Source organism: Otolemur garnettii, unplaced genomic scaffold, assembly GCF_000181295.1.
Source record: "Otolemur garnettii isolate 467f Iridium unplaced genomic scaffold, OtoGar3 scaffold00015, whole genome shotgun sequence".
Lineage (NCBI taxonomy): Eukaryota > Metazoa > Chordata > Mammalia > Primates > Galagidae > Otolemur > Otolemur garnettii.
In genome coordinates, this window is record NW_003852410.1 from 13,258,214 (window position 1) to 13,275,276 (window position 17,063).

The 17,063-nt window shown below is 40.5% G+C and overlaps 1 pseudogene; it reads right to left on the minus strand.

Moving 5' to 3' along the window:
• Positions 1–7,786, minus strand: part of LOC100954582 — a 54,036-nt pseudogene extending 46,250 nt beyond the window's left edge.
• Positions 7,787–17,063: the final 9,277 nt, after the last annotated feature.

Below are 17,063 nucleotides of genomic sequence, written 5' to 3' on the forward strand. Positions count from 1 at the left end.
TTGTCTTGGTAATGTCCTATTTGCAATGAATCTTTTAGGAGTTTACTGATTTCCTGGATTAGGAGATCCATGATCTGGATATCTAATTCTCTAGAAAAACCAAGGAAATTTTACTCTTTTATTCCCTTAAATTGGTTTTCTACCTTTTTGCCTTTTCTTCTTTTCCTTCAGAAATACCTATAATTCTTATGTTTGGGCATTTTATGTAATCCTATATTTCTCTAAGATTTTGCTCATTTTCTTTAATTCTTTTTTTCCTTATTTCTGACTGACTGTGTCAATTCTAACCCTTAATAACAAGCTGTGAAATTCTTCTGCTTGGTCTTGTCTTTTTTCAAAACTTTCCACTGTATTTTGTAAATTCCTAAGTGAGTTCTTCATTTCCAGAAGTTCTGTTATTTTATTTTTTAAATCTATCTCTTTGGTGAATTTTTCAATCATATCCTGAATTTTTCTTTTTGTTTCTTCATGTTGGTTTTCAATATTCTCTTGGATCTCATTGAGCGTACTTGTAATCCATATTTTGAGTTCATTATCTGGCATTTCAAAAATTTGTTCTTGCTTAGAAACTCTTACTGGAAAGTTAGTGTGATCTTTTGATGATATCATGACACCCTTTTGTTTTATTACTTTCAGAGTTGATGTGCTGATTCCTTCTTATCTGAGATGCTCTCACTTCTTGTTTTGGACTTTACTTTTATTTAGATGGAATCTTTTCCCCTCTTAAGGCTGTGACTGTAGTGTAGTGTATGTTGAGTATGGATCTTTGGGTTTGCTGTGGGTACTTTTAGGGGCCTAGGTTCTAAGTGAATACCTTGGTTACAGACAGCCTTAGTGAAGTGGTTTTCTTGCTTGCTAGTTATATGTAGGATGTAGCAATGGTATAGTATGCATGTCCTAAACTTCTGTCAAGAAGGGAAGATGGAGGTCTCTGCAATCTTATCTCTTTCCACAACCTTATGGATGTCTATAATAGCAGTATAAATTATATTGGGATCTCCAGTTCAATCTCCAGACCAGTAGGTGCTTGCAAGTAAGAGTCAGACAAGCCCTGTGCAATTGAATCAGTAAGTACTGTAAAGGGCTATACAAGTTGACCTCTCTTCCAGTAGGTGTCACTTAAAGGAAAGAGTCAGTTCAGGTGGTATTTGGGAGACCTATGTCTAGCTATAGTCATCAGGACAAGCAATGGGACATCTCAGGCACTGGGAAGAGCCCCAGAGCTCCCAGGGAACTCCTTCTTGTACTCTGCCACCACTGAGGCAGATGTGTGTTGGGGAGAGGGGTGAAGCTGGGTGGAACTGAGTTGGGCAAGGCTGTGTTCAGACTCTACAAAGATGGGGAGTTGGAATTGAGGATCTGCTCCCAGGTTGTTGGGTAAAGTCACACCAGAGAGGGGATGAGGTGACCCAACCGTGTCAAAGAACCTGCTCCTGTGAGAGGGGCAGTCTGGAATTCATAGTCTACCAGGCAGGAGTGGACTATGGCATGGACCCACTGCCCTGTCTAGCAGGCCAAACCAGCTGTGACAATCAAAAGGCAAACATGCTCTTGCAGCAATGTCACAACAGGCTGTGAGTCTCCTCACCTATCCTACTCTATATGCACCATGATTTGGTTACCTGATCCCTCATTTGTGCATTATTCAGAGTCATTTAGCAGCCATTAGTTGTGGGTATGGACTCCAGTTAAGAAGGTAAAGACAGAGTCAGGTACTTGATGTGAAGTTTTTTTGTTGACAAAGGAGTCTCTAGGAATTTCATTTGTTTATGTTCTTCCCAAGTTCCTATTTCTTTCTGACATTATGATAAGTTATTAATTTTTCTTTTTAGCAAGACTCTTTTTACTTAGAACTAGGAAAACTTAATGGATTATAGTGGCAAAGAAAAAGGATCCAAAGCCATTTGGCTTGGCAAAAAAAGGTAGTTTGATCAAATGACCCATACTGTCTGCTCAAGACATTAGGCAGTCTCTCTCTTCCCTCTCTCTCTCTTTCTCAAACTTGCTTCTTTTTTCTCCCTACATATATTTGTCTTAGAACAGAGTCATCAGGTTGGATATTCAGAGTTTTAGTGTGGCACTTCATGGAGTAACTCGCAACAGGCCACCAAAGCACATAACTTTGCAAATAGATCTCAGACTAAGTTTTGGCCCAAGTAACAAGACATTTCTCCTAGGCCTTGGTTCCTAATCCTGAAGAAATATTTTCTTTGCTGCATATATTAGTCTGGGTTCTCCAGAGAAACTGAATCAATAGGATATGCGTAGATAGATAAATTGATATATATATAGAGAGAGTAATGAAGAGATTATTATCAAGTATTGGCTTGCACAATCACATAATTATGAAGGCTAAGATGTCCCACAATCTGTTATCTGAAAGTTAGAGATCCAGGAAAGCCAGTGGTATATTCCAGTTTGAGTCCAAACATGTAAAAATGGAGTTGATGAGAACCCTGAGAGATATAATTCTGAGTACCATAATTCTGAATGTTAAAATTCCAAAAGATAAAAATCCCATAAATATAATTATGGAAAAAATGCTTTTAAAATCCTATATTTTAAAAACGTTTTTAGATAAAAATCCATTTATCCACATTTTTAAAAGAAGATTTGTCTGAAAAACATATAATACAATGATAGATCACTTCATTAGGCACTTTACACAATGAACTGAGCAATTATATCACATATCTTTGGAAACATAAACTTCCAAGTATACTAATGACAGTCACTAATGATAGTTGTAAGAGTTATGAGCAAACAAACTGCATTTATAAAGAAATAGGTACAAAAAGAGAATGTAAAATGCACATCACTATGGTTAGTAATTGTGTGCCCCCAGCTTATAACTGCAGTAACCTAAAATATTGTGACAAACCACCTGCCTTTTGACAAGATGAATCAAAAGCTGCAATGGGTTACTACAGCATCTGCAGTCACTCAAGGGGCCAAGATCTTAAGAAATTTTATCTTTCACAAATGCAGAAGTACATAAAGGACATTTCATTATCTATTGAGGAAGTTTCAACGTTTTCATATACATGCACAATGATTACACATAAATTCAATGTGATGATTCACTTTTGAGGAAAAAATGCATAAAATAAATTAGAGCTCTCTGAAAGTCCATATACCATATCTACCTCTAATACTGGAAATGGTACAAAGATAAAATGCATAGCATTAGCAAATTATAAAAAATAATGCTGACAGTTTATTGTAGTGGGGAAAACACTAATTTTTTTTAAAGGAAAAGGAATAAAAGGAAAGCAATAACAAAAAAAAAAAGCCTAAAAATAAAATTTGACATGTGAAGACGCACATGTCAGGGATAGACTATAGGCAAGTCTATGGATTTAGTCCATAAGTGCTGGCAAACTTTCACAATCATTGACTATATTTTGAAGTCTTGTGTCACTTCAAATAGCTACTTTTTTTCTTTTAGGGCATAGCTCTCCTCTGATGTACAGACCACAGATTTGGCAAAAACAATATTGGTGATGAAACAGTAACACCATTGTGTACGTGTCTTTTTATCCTACTGTGCACTAATTAGTTTTGAACTGGTCAGTAACTTTGCTGACTTCTTCAGGTAAACGCAGCTTTAATTCATTAAGCTCCTGCAATGTCATCAGCTGAAAGGAAGGGTAGTACAGGCAAATGATGCATTTCAAACTGAAATTCTCATCATTGATGTACAGAGTGGCCAACCCACTTAATCTGAATCTTCTGCCAATTTCACATAAAATAACAAGGTAATAGTTCAGCCTAACATGATGAAACTAACATGATATCACTATCCCATGTACTACCAAAAACACACTAATCCCTTCCCCCAGAATTCAGCTTTTAGGATTTCAACATTCATAATTTTAATATTTGGGGATTGCGGTTTTGAGGATTTTAGACATTAGGAATTTTGATCTTTCAAAATTTAGACTTTCAGGATTTTGATGTTTAGGGCTCTTGATCTTTGGGGATTTTAACATTTGGGCTTATGGTGTTGGGGATTGTGTCTTTCTGGATTCTGATCCAAACTCAAGCCCTGAGAACCAGGCACACCAAAGACAGGAGGAGATCAGTGTGCCAGGAGATCAAGAAGTTAGGCAGCATGAAAGTGACCTTCTTCCACCTCTTTATTCCATTCAGGACCTCAGAGGAAATAGATGATGCCCACCCACACTGGGGAGGGCAGTCTCCCTTACCCAGTTCACCAATTCAGATGTTAATCTCTTCCAGAAACACTCTGCAAGAGATATTTGGGCTCCTGTGGCCCAGATATGTTGACACACAAAATTAACCACCACAGTGTATATAATACTTTTTCCTTAAACATTACCCAATTAATTAAAAATCTATGAATTTCACTTTTAAAAAATCTGGTTTCCATTTTTTAAAAACATATAAAAATAACAAAGGACACTGAATTCATGTTCCTGAATGATAGTCCTTTGGGTGGATCACACATTCTCCACTGTGCTGAGCTCTACCCAGTAAGCTTTGCAGTTCCCTACCCTGCCCACCTCTGTCAGAGACTGAGTTTACAGCATATGTTCTGCTCCGGAGGACTAGAGGTTGAGGGCAAATCTTCATTTACATATGTGCCCCTTCACTCTTGTTCACCTGGGTGACCAGTCAAGGATGTGATTTCAAAATTCAGTATTCTGGGTCCAGATCAACTTTTATTTTTTTCTCCTATCCAATATGTTATTCATCAGGGTATATAAGATAAACTGCTAAAGAAACACCACAGTAGAAACAACACAAACATAATAGCTTGAACAGAATAGAAGTTGATTTCTCTTTCCTGAAATACTCCAAAGGTGGGCAGGTTGTAGGTAGCTCCTCCCCATGAAATCATCCAAACTTCTATTACTAGTTTATGTCTTCCTCTGTCACCCTCTAGCGTATTTCTCACTCACCTGGGCAAAGGTGGTTCACATCACACATTCAAGTTCCAGCTCACAAGAAGTGGGAAAGAAAGTGGAGTCTGGTTGTGGTGTCTAATCCTTGCAGTCTGGGAGGCCAAGCCAGGTGGATTCCTTGAGCTCAGGAATTTGAGACCAGCCTGACCAAGAGTGAGACCCTGGTTCTAGGTGGGCCTTGTGGCAGACACTTCTAATCCCGGCTACTCAGGAAGCTGAGGCAAGAAGATCACTTGAGCCCAAGAGCTTGAGGTAGCAGTGAGCTACAATGATGCCCTAGCACTCTACCCAGGGCAACAGAGTGAGACTATCTCAAAAAAAAAAAAAAGGAAGGAAGAAAGAAAGGGATAACTAATTGTATTTAAGGGGGTGACTCTTGCTCCATTGGCCACAGCAACCCCTGACAGCTCAGTCACAAGGCCTCTTAGCTACTGGAAAGCATTTCTACTATTTTTTGTTTGTTTGTTTGTTTGTTTGTTTGTGGTTTTTTTGCAGTTTTTTGGCCAGGGCCTGATTTGAACCCACCACCCCTGGTATATGGGACTGGTGCCCTACTCCTTTGAGCCACAGGAGCCACCCAGCATTTCTACTATTGTTAACTGGCAGCCACATGACCTTCCGAAAGGCAGTGAGGGGCTCATTCAGGAGGAAAGAGTAAATGTATGCTGGAGAATAATTCCTGTTCCTGCTCTAACAGGCTTCTAGGAAAATCCTGGGAGTCAGAAAGGTCTTGCTTCCCAGAGACCCCCCACAATACATACACACACACAAATGCACCCCCTACAATCACCACAGCTGCACAGCTGATGACACCAAACAGCAACACACAATGTAATTATGAGGAAATAGTTTTCCTATTAACAGTGGATCGAACACCAAGTTCTAGCTTTCGATCTTTCTTTTTTTTTTTTTTTATTAAATCATAGCTGTGTACATTAATGCAATCATGGGGTACAGTGTGCTGGTTTTATATACAATGTGAAATATTTTCACCAAACTGGTTAACATAGCCTTCATGGCATTTTCTTAGTTATTGTGTTAAGACATTTATATTCTACATTTAGAAAGATTCACATGTACCATTGTAAAATGGACCATAGGCGTGATCCCACCAATCGCCCTCCCTCCACCCATCCTCCCCTTCCCCTCCCCTCCTTCTCCCCCTTCCCCATATTCTTGGGCTATAATTGGGCTATAGCTTTCATATGAAAGCTATAAATTAGTTTCATAGTACTAGTTCTTCCTTTAATTTATTCACCTAATGGGTAAGACTTCTCATTTTATCAGTATGAAAATTAGACATTTTTACAGTGGAAGAAGTTCCTCCTCACTCTATTTTTATATTAAAGAAAAAGACTGTTGTCAAAAAAATTAATAAACCGCTAGGCCATGTACACATGTGTACATGAATGGATAAAGTATGCGCATTCATTATATCTGTCAAGAAAGAAGAGAGAGAACAGTGTAGTCATGTAGCGATCTCCCCTCAAGGCTTCTCCAAACCTTTGATCAGAGGTGGCTAAAAGTTCTTGGGACCAGCTGATGTTTTTATCCAGTAGGACACTTACACACAACATTCATTTTTCAAAGCTTGAAAGTTCATATCTATGCTTTTTATTCTGCCAGAAACTTTTTAAGAAATTCTGCAATTAAAGCCAAATTTTTAAGATGGCTCAAAAAACGAATTTATTTACTGTTCCCAAGGAACCGTAGCATTCACAGTATTGTCAACTTTTGTGCTGGTCCCAGAAATCTCAGAGCCTTGACCTGTAAGACAGAGTCACGGCTGCTCTGGCTAAAGCAAGGATCGGCCACCTGGCATTCTAAGCACCGACCCTCTCTGTCGTCTGACACAGAAGACCCTGTAGCCTCTTTGAGGCATCCCCTGGCCTTCCATGAACACTGTCAGAAATGCTGTTCCATTAGCTCTTTTCCTAGCCTGAGGTTCAAGGTTGAGTAAGAGAAAGGGTAAAAAGAACTACCAGGAAAACTTATAGCTTTTTCATATAGTCCCAGTGCAACTTGACATTCCGTTCATTCAGTATAGTGGGACGAACTCAGCCAGATCGGGCTGTACATAGATTAAGCAATGGTGAGTTAAGAGACGCATGCGGTTTTTATGTTTCAGTGAGGCTTGCTGGCCTCTTGTAGTTACAGCGCACTTGTGACCAGTACCGTTTTCATAATATGAAACAGAGGCTGTGTTGGGACAATGAGCTCATCACCTGTTACTAAATAAGACGCTGGGAAGCCTGGTTTCCCCATCTGTAGGAGGGATGACCCTGTTCTTTCTCGGCCGGGGCATAGGGCTCACTCTGTTGCTTCTTCCACCTCCCCAGAGGCCTTTCTCACCACCCTACTCAAAAGGCAACCCCCTTTCCTTCTGGCATTGCCTGGTGCCTTCTCTATAGGGCTTATTACCACCTGACATCATATATATATTTTTTTATTTTTAATTGAATAGTAACTATGTACATTAATGCACTTCTGGGGTACAGTGTGGGGTTTTCACATGCAATCCGAAATACTTCCATCAAACTGGTCAACACAGCCTTCCATATATATTTGTCATCTCTCCCCTATCAGAATGTAACCTCACGAGAGCAGAAATTTTGTATACCTTGTATTTGCTGCTATCTCCCTGGAGCCCAGGAGGATATCTGGAATACAGTAAGTGGGCAATTAAATAAGCCAGTTATTGAATGAACCATGTGGTGAAAAAGAAAAGAATATGTGTAAAACATTCTACACGGTACTTGGTACAGAGAAGGCCTCAGCACAAATTCCTTACTGGTATTATCGTCATCACCTTCTTCCAGAGACTCTAAGATGAGCACTGACTTACTGATCTTACCCATGTCGGAGCGGCTTGGTGGGTCTCTTAATATGCTCCGTAAGTTCCACTCCATAAGATTCCCTCCACACCGAAGGACGGATCCAGTGAGGGCTGCATTTCCACATTTCTACAGCCGGCAAGCGAGGCAATAAAACGTCACATACAGTTTCCATTGCCCTGGGAGGTTCTTTAGGCAGACATCGCTTTGGAGACAAACACGCCCCTTTTAGTTTCCTCCAGCATCACAGCAGATCAGCGACTCCTTGGTTGATTGTTTATTGGAGTATTTGGCTTATGTTAGAGACTGGCGTTGTATGAAACATAGTAATAAAAATTTAAAAGCCATTGTAATGTTTCATGCGAGTCTGTTTAAACACCAGAATGTTTCTCAGCAGGATGAGTTGCTCAGACTGTGGGGTCTGCGGCCAAATGTGGAGGAGGAAGATTCCTGTCTCTCCCAAGTCACTCCGGGTAACTCACTTCATAGACTTGAACATGGGCCAAAACGATCAGCGCTGCTTCATTTGTGTTTGTTCTGTCGTGGTCTTTGTCTCTGTCTCCCTTTCCGCTCCTCCTACTCCTTCTCTTTTCTGCCATGTGTACAGATAAAATAGTCTACATTAAACGTGTGCATTTATAGAATCATAAGCAGTGTCAAAAGACTGTCAGACCATTTCCCAGTTGGAAGGACCCGTAAGAGGCATCGAGCCTTTTCATCTGACATGAACTCTGTAAAAGGAAGGGGAAATGATTTGTCTAAGTCACACAGTTAACAAGTTCCAGTACTAGAACCCAGTTCTGTGTCTGTCCCTAATCCTGAGCCTTTGATCCATCCTTCTCAGCTGCCTTCTAGTGGGACGCATGCAACACTTTCAGTCTCCTTTCCCCTTTTTTCACACTTAAAATCATTTGCAAAAGTGGCGCTAAGGCCTCTAGTGCCTCTCCCTCTGTGAGCAGCACCCACACATCCCTGATGAAGGCAGTCAATCTCTTCTTACTTCCCCAGGGATCAGATTTCCACGCACCTCCTGAAACTCTGACTCACTGCTGTGTGGTTGGGCCAGTGCCCACCTCCTCTGTCCTTTGGCGGCTCCTGTCATTCTTGGTGGGAGGCATCATTCACGAAGCCCCCGGCACAGGAATCATGACAACACCATGCATTGGACTCTCATGTTTTCTTTTTGACTCACATTGAGCCGAGGCAATTTCCTCACACAGAGATCAGGAAACACATCCGGACAGCGTGAATGGGCAGTGAAGAGGACTTAGAGACTCCAGCAGTATAAACAGAGCTGCATTTTTGAAATAATAGGCATCCGTCTATAATGCCAGATTATGGTTGTAGATTAGATTGTGGCAAGGAATGACCTCACATCATGCTGATGCCCAGGGGAGGGTTTTGATGGGGTGAGACATTACACAGAACAATAGTCTGTTGCTAGAGAGCCAGCAGAGCTCTAGAAAATGTTTGACCACTGTAAATTGGATCCTTCTTTTGTGTTTTGATTGGAGCCATTGGGCTAGTTTCCCAATGATTCAAGCACAGACCCACCACCGCCACCCTCATCGGCCTCACCCCCATCCCTCCTATTCACTCCCCCCTTAATGCCGCACACACACACACACACATTTCTTTTTTGCAAAATTTTGCCAACAAATATAAGTATCTCATTTCCTCCTAGTCCAGATGCAGCCTTTTGAATACTCTCAAGGGCTACAAATAAGGAGAAAATTATAGAAAGTAAAGAGGAGGAGCCTTGAAGGAATAGCTAAATTGGAACCGTGCCGTCCACGGACTTTCCCAAGGTCATCTGATGGTCTGCGTGTTGATTACCAGCACCCTCTGCCCCCAGAGTTCTCCTTCCTTTTGATTCCCATTAGTTATCTTAAGTCTCTCCACATGTTTCATACACTCTTCCTCTTCTGTCCGTCCCTATATTCATTCAAGCAGGGGGAGGAGGGAGGAGAAAGGGAAAAGTCTGTATAAAATTTCTATCTGCACAACTGTTTCTTCAACCTTTCGGCTAACGCCTGAGGTAGCAGCTCTAATAACTTTTGAAGTTGCGAGTGGATTTGAGTGTATCTTTGTAGGCAACTTCACAGTCTGACTGATCCAGTGATTTTTTTCCCTCCTGGTGTTGGGATGGGAAAGCTCTAAGGCATGAGGATATCTTATGATATGTGGGTGCTCATCAGCAGACACAGAAGGGAGCACGAATCAACCCTGTGTGTTATTTTTAGACTTTTCAGTCTGTTCATGTGATATGATTCATCTTAAAAGCGTTTATAAGTATGAGGATCTGAAACGATCACCATGATTTACTAAAGTCATGGAGAACACATGTGACTTTTTTGTTTTGAAAATGACATTATGTGGACACCATTGCTTTCTTCCTCCCCTTTGGTTTCTTAAAGAATTGTTGGACCAAACCAAAAGACCGTCATAAATTCTCCCTGGTACCCTGCTGTGCCTGTTCAAAGACTCAGGGTATTTGGTGTACATGATCTATGTACCAAGGTGATACTCTAACAGAGACAAATTATGTTCAAACATCTGAAAGTCATCATTTCTATGCATATGCAGGCATTTGGGGAAAAATCTACAAGAGGATCAAAAACAAGATTAAACCACATCTGTTTGGGTTTAAGGGACATTGTCTATATAGTTCAAAGTTGTTTCCTTTTATATTTAAAAAAAAAAAAAAACCTGCCCAGCTGTTTTTTATCTTAAATTCTTAGCCTTTATCAAAGAAGTGTTTTCATTGGCTAACCAGTGTTATTTCTAAAAGTTAAAGTATTTAGGAAAGGAGACTAAGAAAAAAATCTGCTTTATTCATCTAAGTTCTAGCCCCGGAGCCTTTTCTTGGCACTTACAGAAAGCTGATACAAGAGCCCTGTTCAATTCTAAACAGAAAGACTGTATCTACTATGTGTCATCGTATCATAAAGCAGGACTTCCATCTTTTCCACAAGTAATTGATTATAATTGCCACTGATAAGAAACATGAAGCAAAAAAAAAAAAAAATACTAAAAGGTAAGGATTATATAATAAATAAACATGTGACTACCTGAATGCTATGTACTGTTAAATGGGAAAAGGAACAGTTTTGAAAGCCACCATCTATCAGTAAATAGTCTTATTTATAGAGATGTGGGTGTAGAGTGATGTTACATTGCTAGTGTGTTTCTTTTGGACGTCTGAGACATTTATGTTAAGAAATAACATGTGATTACAAAGTCCTCCCATCTTATGAGGAATAAATAAACTCCCCTTTCAGTTCCACTCAATGGTTTATTAGAATGAAATTTGGAAGCAAAAATAAGAATGAATCAAAGGAATATAATATGACAACCAAACCATTCTAAGCAATCGCTTAGCTGCTTTCTGGTTAGATGATTCTTTGTGTAATTTTCAGCTGTGTTTAGCAGGAAGGCTCACACACACACACACATTAATTCTATTGTTCTTATGGTGTGCCAACAATCAGCAGGTAACTTTAAAGAGGATATTATTATCGAAATAGCAAACTTTTCTTTTTTTTAGAGACAGAGTCTCACTTTGTCATTCTCAGTAGAGTGCTGTGGCATTACAGCTCCCAGCAACTTCCAGCTCTTGAGCTTAGGTGATTCTCTTGCCTCAGCCTCCCGAGTAGCTGGGACTACAGGTACCTGCCACAAAGCCCAGCTACATTTTTGTTGCAGTGTGGCTGGGGCCGGGTCTGAACCTGCCACCCTTGGTATATGGGGCAGGCTCCCTACTCACTGAGCCATAGGTGCCACCCCGGAAATAGCAAACTTTTCATTATAGCATTTCCAATTAATTCTCTGTCAGATGTGTTTTTAATCAAACAAGGATATCTTTGAAACTTTTTGTCCTAAATTTGTGCCAAAGAAGTGATCCCAATTTTCTTCAGTTTTGATTGCCACAAAAACTTATTTTTAAGAATTCTTTGGGTGGCACCTGTGGCTCAGTGGGTAGAGCGCTGGCCCCATATACCGAGGGTGGCGGGTTCAAAACCAGCCCCAGCCAAACTGCAATAAAAAAATAGCTGGGCTTTGTGGCAGGTGTCTATAGTCCCAGCTACTCAGGAGACTGAGGCAAATGAATCGCCTAAGCCCAGAAGTTGGAAGTTGCTGTGAGCTTGGATGCCACAGCACTCTACCAAGGGTGATAAAGTGAGACTCTGTCTCTACAAAAAAAATAAAAAGAATTATTTAATGAAGTAATCCTTGGGTCTAAATGAAGACTCCATCATACTCTCCAATTTGGGGGGGTTTATCTACTTCTTTCCTGGATGTATTTTCAATGCTTGTTTAACATAGTCCTTGGGCTCCAGCGTCATACTGCCTACTTCAAATCTACTCCTAATCAATTTGAGGCTACCTAAACTCAATTTCCTCATCTGTAAGATAGAGGTACTACTGTGACTAACTTCATGGGGTTATGGTGAGGACTGAATGAAAAAAGGTTCACAAAGCTCCTAGCAGAGGGCCTACTGCCTAATACATATAATAATTGCTCAATAAATACTAGCTATCATTATTCTGTGGAGACTGGTCTCAGTCTTCTCTCTTTTTTTCACTCTCACTGCCCCATGACCACCTCGTGTGCTCGAGTCAGAAGCTGGATTCCTATACTCAATGGGCAGTTGAGATGATCTGGTCATTTCCATCTTGAAATTGTTCAGTAGATTCACCCCCGCCCTTCTATTCCCTAAGCCCCAGGGAGACTAACGCCTACATCTCTAAAAAGAACACACCGTTGTTAGTGTGTAAACCAATGGTAAGGACCCGCACAGGGCTCGCTCTGTGGGAAAGGCTGCGGGGCTGGAAAGGTGCTATGTGCCTTCGTCCAGGGGAAGGAGATGACAGCACGTGGGGTGCGGGCACGTCACCGACTCCTGTGTTCTTGACTTTGGTCCCGCTTGCCTCCTCTGAGTTCTTACTTCTTCATAGGTCACCTTTCTCAGTCAGATTGCCCCCACCCCCAGTTCAGAGAACATTAAAATCACATCTTAATAGGGCTCCTAACTACCACCGGATCTCATTCCATTCCCTCAAACCAACTGCTGCAAAATCTTTGTGGTTCCTATGGCAGACAGGAAACAAACAAATAAACAGAGAAAACATTCTTCATAAAGGTAATAGAGAGAAAAGAATACCAGGACTTTCTTGCCTTTATGGAGGAAGAAAAATGTAAATTGTCTTTATAAAGCGGATAAATGTAAGGAGTTTTCTGTATGTCAGACACTGTGCTAAATGCCCATCCTATCTCTTTGAATCATCACAAGAATCCCATGAAGTAGGTCTTATTACTGTTCCCATTTAATTCACAGGGAAACTCAGCTTGGAGACATTAACCTTGCTCAGGGATATACTGTTTGGAGAGCGCTGTCTGGTCATTTTCTTTGTGTGTTTCTTGTCTCCCCACCCCTGAAAGTTCCTTGGCGCCAGGGAAAGCATGGTAAACACAGAGTAAACTGCTCAATTTCTTTTCAATCAAATTGGCCACAGGCTTCCAACAAATCCCTTATCAGTCCCAAAGCACCCTTGCACGGCTCTTAAGAGCATTCCTATTTTTTAAAGCTTAGATTACATTGGGCCTTTTACCTCTCAAAGCATCTTCCCATACCTCTTATTCTATCCTCATAACAACCAAATCTGAAAATTCCCATTTTGCAGATGTGGAAAATAAAGTGCAGGATGATTGAGTGATTTGCCAAGTTCACATAGCAAATACATTGCTGGACTAGAAAGTCGGCCCAGGGTTCTCTCATCCTAACTAAAAGTTTCCTAAGCTAAGACTTTGAGAACACCTCTCCAGATGCTGGAACAGGAGCTCAAAGGCTACAAAAAGTTGGTTAATTACATTATTTTTAAGTACAAATTACCGAGTGGGTAGCAAGTGGAGGAGTGTGGGCTCCCAGCATGTGGCCTCTTCGCCCACTTCTCGCCTGGGAGGTGAGTTGAGGACAGAGTCTCTGCTTAACAGTGAATGTCTTGGTTTTCCTGAATTTATTTAACACCCACTCTGGATGTTATTTCAACACAGTTTATCTTCCTACGCAGTCATATGTCCCTTTATAATTTCAAGGCAGATCTACATGAACTGGGGCTTTTGAGGTTTCTGGACAAAGGTGGCACTGAGGCTTATTCAAGGGATTTGAATTTCAAACGGGCAGAGGAGGGCTTGGCGACGTGCCCGTCTGGAGCCCTTGGACTGAAATGTCGGCGAGAAACATTAGTGCGGCTCCTGTGTTCAGCTGAGCTTCGTCCAGGAAGGAACAAGTAAGCACAGGACACTCCTCGGAGTGGGATGAGGTAATCCAATGGTTTCTAAGAGTACGTTTGGACTCTGGGTTCCAGATCGGTTTGGTTAAGTGTATTTTCAAAAGAGAAATAATGAAATAGCCAGGCAGCAAGGATGTCCAGTCTAGCCAGCTGTGGACCCTCAGCAGGCTTTAGGGAGCCACAGCAATTCTGCAGAGAAGAGTCACAGGGGTCAGAGCTGGCTCCGTCCCAGCATTGGGTGAGCTTTCTATGTGTCCCCTCCTCCACCGTCAGCTATATCCATCTGTGATCTGAAGAGGAAAAACTTCAACACATCTTGGGTCAAAAACGTAGATGTTCTATTACTTAGAAAAATACATTTTCTTCTTACTATTTTACAGGGAGTCACTGAAAATGATTTTGAGAAATCCGGTTATTTTTCCCCATAGCCAATAAACTATTAAATTGGTTTAAAAACAAGAACAATTTAGTACAGTCTTTATATATTCTCATGGCTGGCACCTTTCATCACTCTGAGCTCATCAAAACATACCCCTTCCAAATGGTTTTTCTTCAAACCCCAATCTAAATTAATACCATAAATTAATTACTCATCTTGAGATGAAATCATGGTGGTGTGATTGTCTAGAAAAAGAAAAAAAGTTCACCTTTTGAAAATATTCATTAAAATACTTAGAAATGAAATAAATCAGACAGAACTGTGTGGATATAAAAGAAATAAGATTGGCCGTGTGTTGACATTCTCGAAGGAGACTGAGGTTACATGGGGATTCGTTTTTGTGCATTTGAAATTTCCACAATAAAAAGAGATTTAAATGATTGTTTAAATGAATATGAAATAGCCTCCCACCCTACCCCAATCATCTTGGCTCTGTCCCATTTCCCTGCACCCAGCTCTGTGGAGCCAACCCATCCACAGGTCTACCTCTCCGTACCCCACTGGAATTTAAAGTCCATGAGGGCAGACAAAGGTCTGAGTCATTCAGGTCTTAGGAAGAAGACAAAGGATGAACCATTCAGCTCTAAGTTTAATCCCAGCCTCCTAGTTTTCTAACCATAAGACCTAAAACAAGTTAGCATGTTCTGACCCTATTTTCTCACCCTCCACATGCAGATAATCCCTTTTCTTCAGGAATATTCTAAGCATGAGTAAAACTACCAATAGAGGGCCAGTCAGGGAACTTGTCACTAGCCATTCAATATATTAACTTCTTTTAGTTCTCTCTTTGTCACAAGGGTGAGATATTACTTGACAATCACATTTTAATTGTGTCAAGGATTTTGGAAGATTTGGTAATTAAAGGTATTTCTCTTTGCTTTATTAAATAGACCAAGAAAGCAAAGTCTGCCCTTGGCTTTACCAGTTCAGACTTGATCTGTAACTTTTTTTATTATTATTATTTCTCCTGCAAAATGGAAAACCAGAGTACATGAGTTGGGGTGATCATCAAGATGAGAGAAATAAAAACAATTTGGAATCTCTTATAAATGTCAAGCCAAATTTTATAGAAATCTAAAACGCACTTAAGATATTCAGCAGTTCTCCTAAGGCCTGATTACGGGTTTGATGGCCTTAATTTTTCTCTAATATATAATTCTCTGTTATGGTACTCTACAAAATGCTGCAGCATGTCATTAATGCTTACGAAATGTCATAAAACTGCACAGAGCAGAAAACCTCCCAGCTAGAGGAATTTTACAGTCTGAAGATAGAGGCAGTTAACTTTCATCTAGGGAGCTGAAAAATAGCCACAGAATGGGTGGATATAGCTTAGAATGCTCCTTATTGTTCTTTTGAAGTAGGGGGCAGTATTTTGGAGTTGACGGTGTTTTGACTGCAGACAAAAATCCAAAATAAGGTCCCAAAGTACTCACGGTGAAGGGAAGGAAAAATAGGAATGAGAGAAAGAAATTTTGAATGTAGCAGAACCTATATTGAAATTGATTAAAGAATAAAGCAGAGGAATATTTTGTGGGCAGGTAGAGTTGTTTAAAAGTCCAATCTAACTTTGAAGTTATTGGAAATAAAAGATGAAAATAGCATTGTGGAAATTTAAGAAGCTGTGTTACATTGCCTACCAAATACACAGGCATATAAATATGATGAGTGTGTGAATTTGAATTTTCAAGTAATCTAAGCTGTTAAAAGCCTATCGTGGTTCCTCCTAGAGTGAAAGAACAAATGTATCCCAACTGTTGGAATCAACCAGCACCTACTGAGCACCTTCCGTGCACCAGGAAGCTGGGTGAACACTAGGGATGTACACAGGGGACCGGAGCAGACACAATTCCTGCCTCATAGCATTTACAGTCCCTGGAGAAGACAAATAATAAACAAGTAACTGCAGGCAATGAAATTAAGGTAAATTAGCAAAATAATTGTTTGAGAATCCTCAGGAGCATTTACTATGGAAGCCAACTCACATCTAGGAAAGGGACCAAGGGAGACAGAGACACTTGATCTTAGCCAAAAGGCTGAGAAGTGATGAGGACACACAGAAAAGTATTCAGGAATAAATACTACTTATTTAAGTTTAATCCTAAGTAAGTGGGAGTTGGTTACCAAGGGAAAAGGCTTTGTACAAATAGTGAATAGCTTGTGCAAAGGCCTCAAGGAAGGAGAAAGCAAGCTGAGCGGGTACACCGAGGGCAATTCAGTATAGCTAACGGAGAAGGAGAATGCAGAAGGGTAGCCAAGATGAGGCTGGAGGATGAGGTAGGGTCAGATCCTACCAGACCTTGTTAAGGATTTAGGACTTTATTCTAGGAGCAAGAAGAAATTATAGGAGTTAAGGCCAAAGAAAGCGTAATTCATCTTCTTATAAAAGTCATTCCATAATGAGGCAAATTATAATTAAAATGTGCTAGAAAACAAGCCATTTGTACACATTGGCCAAGAAAGACACCCAAATACCTCTAGAACTGTAGGATTCTGAGAGCTCATTGTGCCTTGTGACTAAGAAATCATAGTTCACCCTGCCAAAAGGAAGATATACACCACACACAC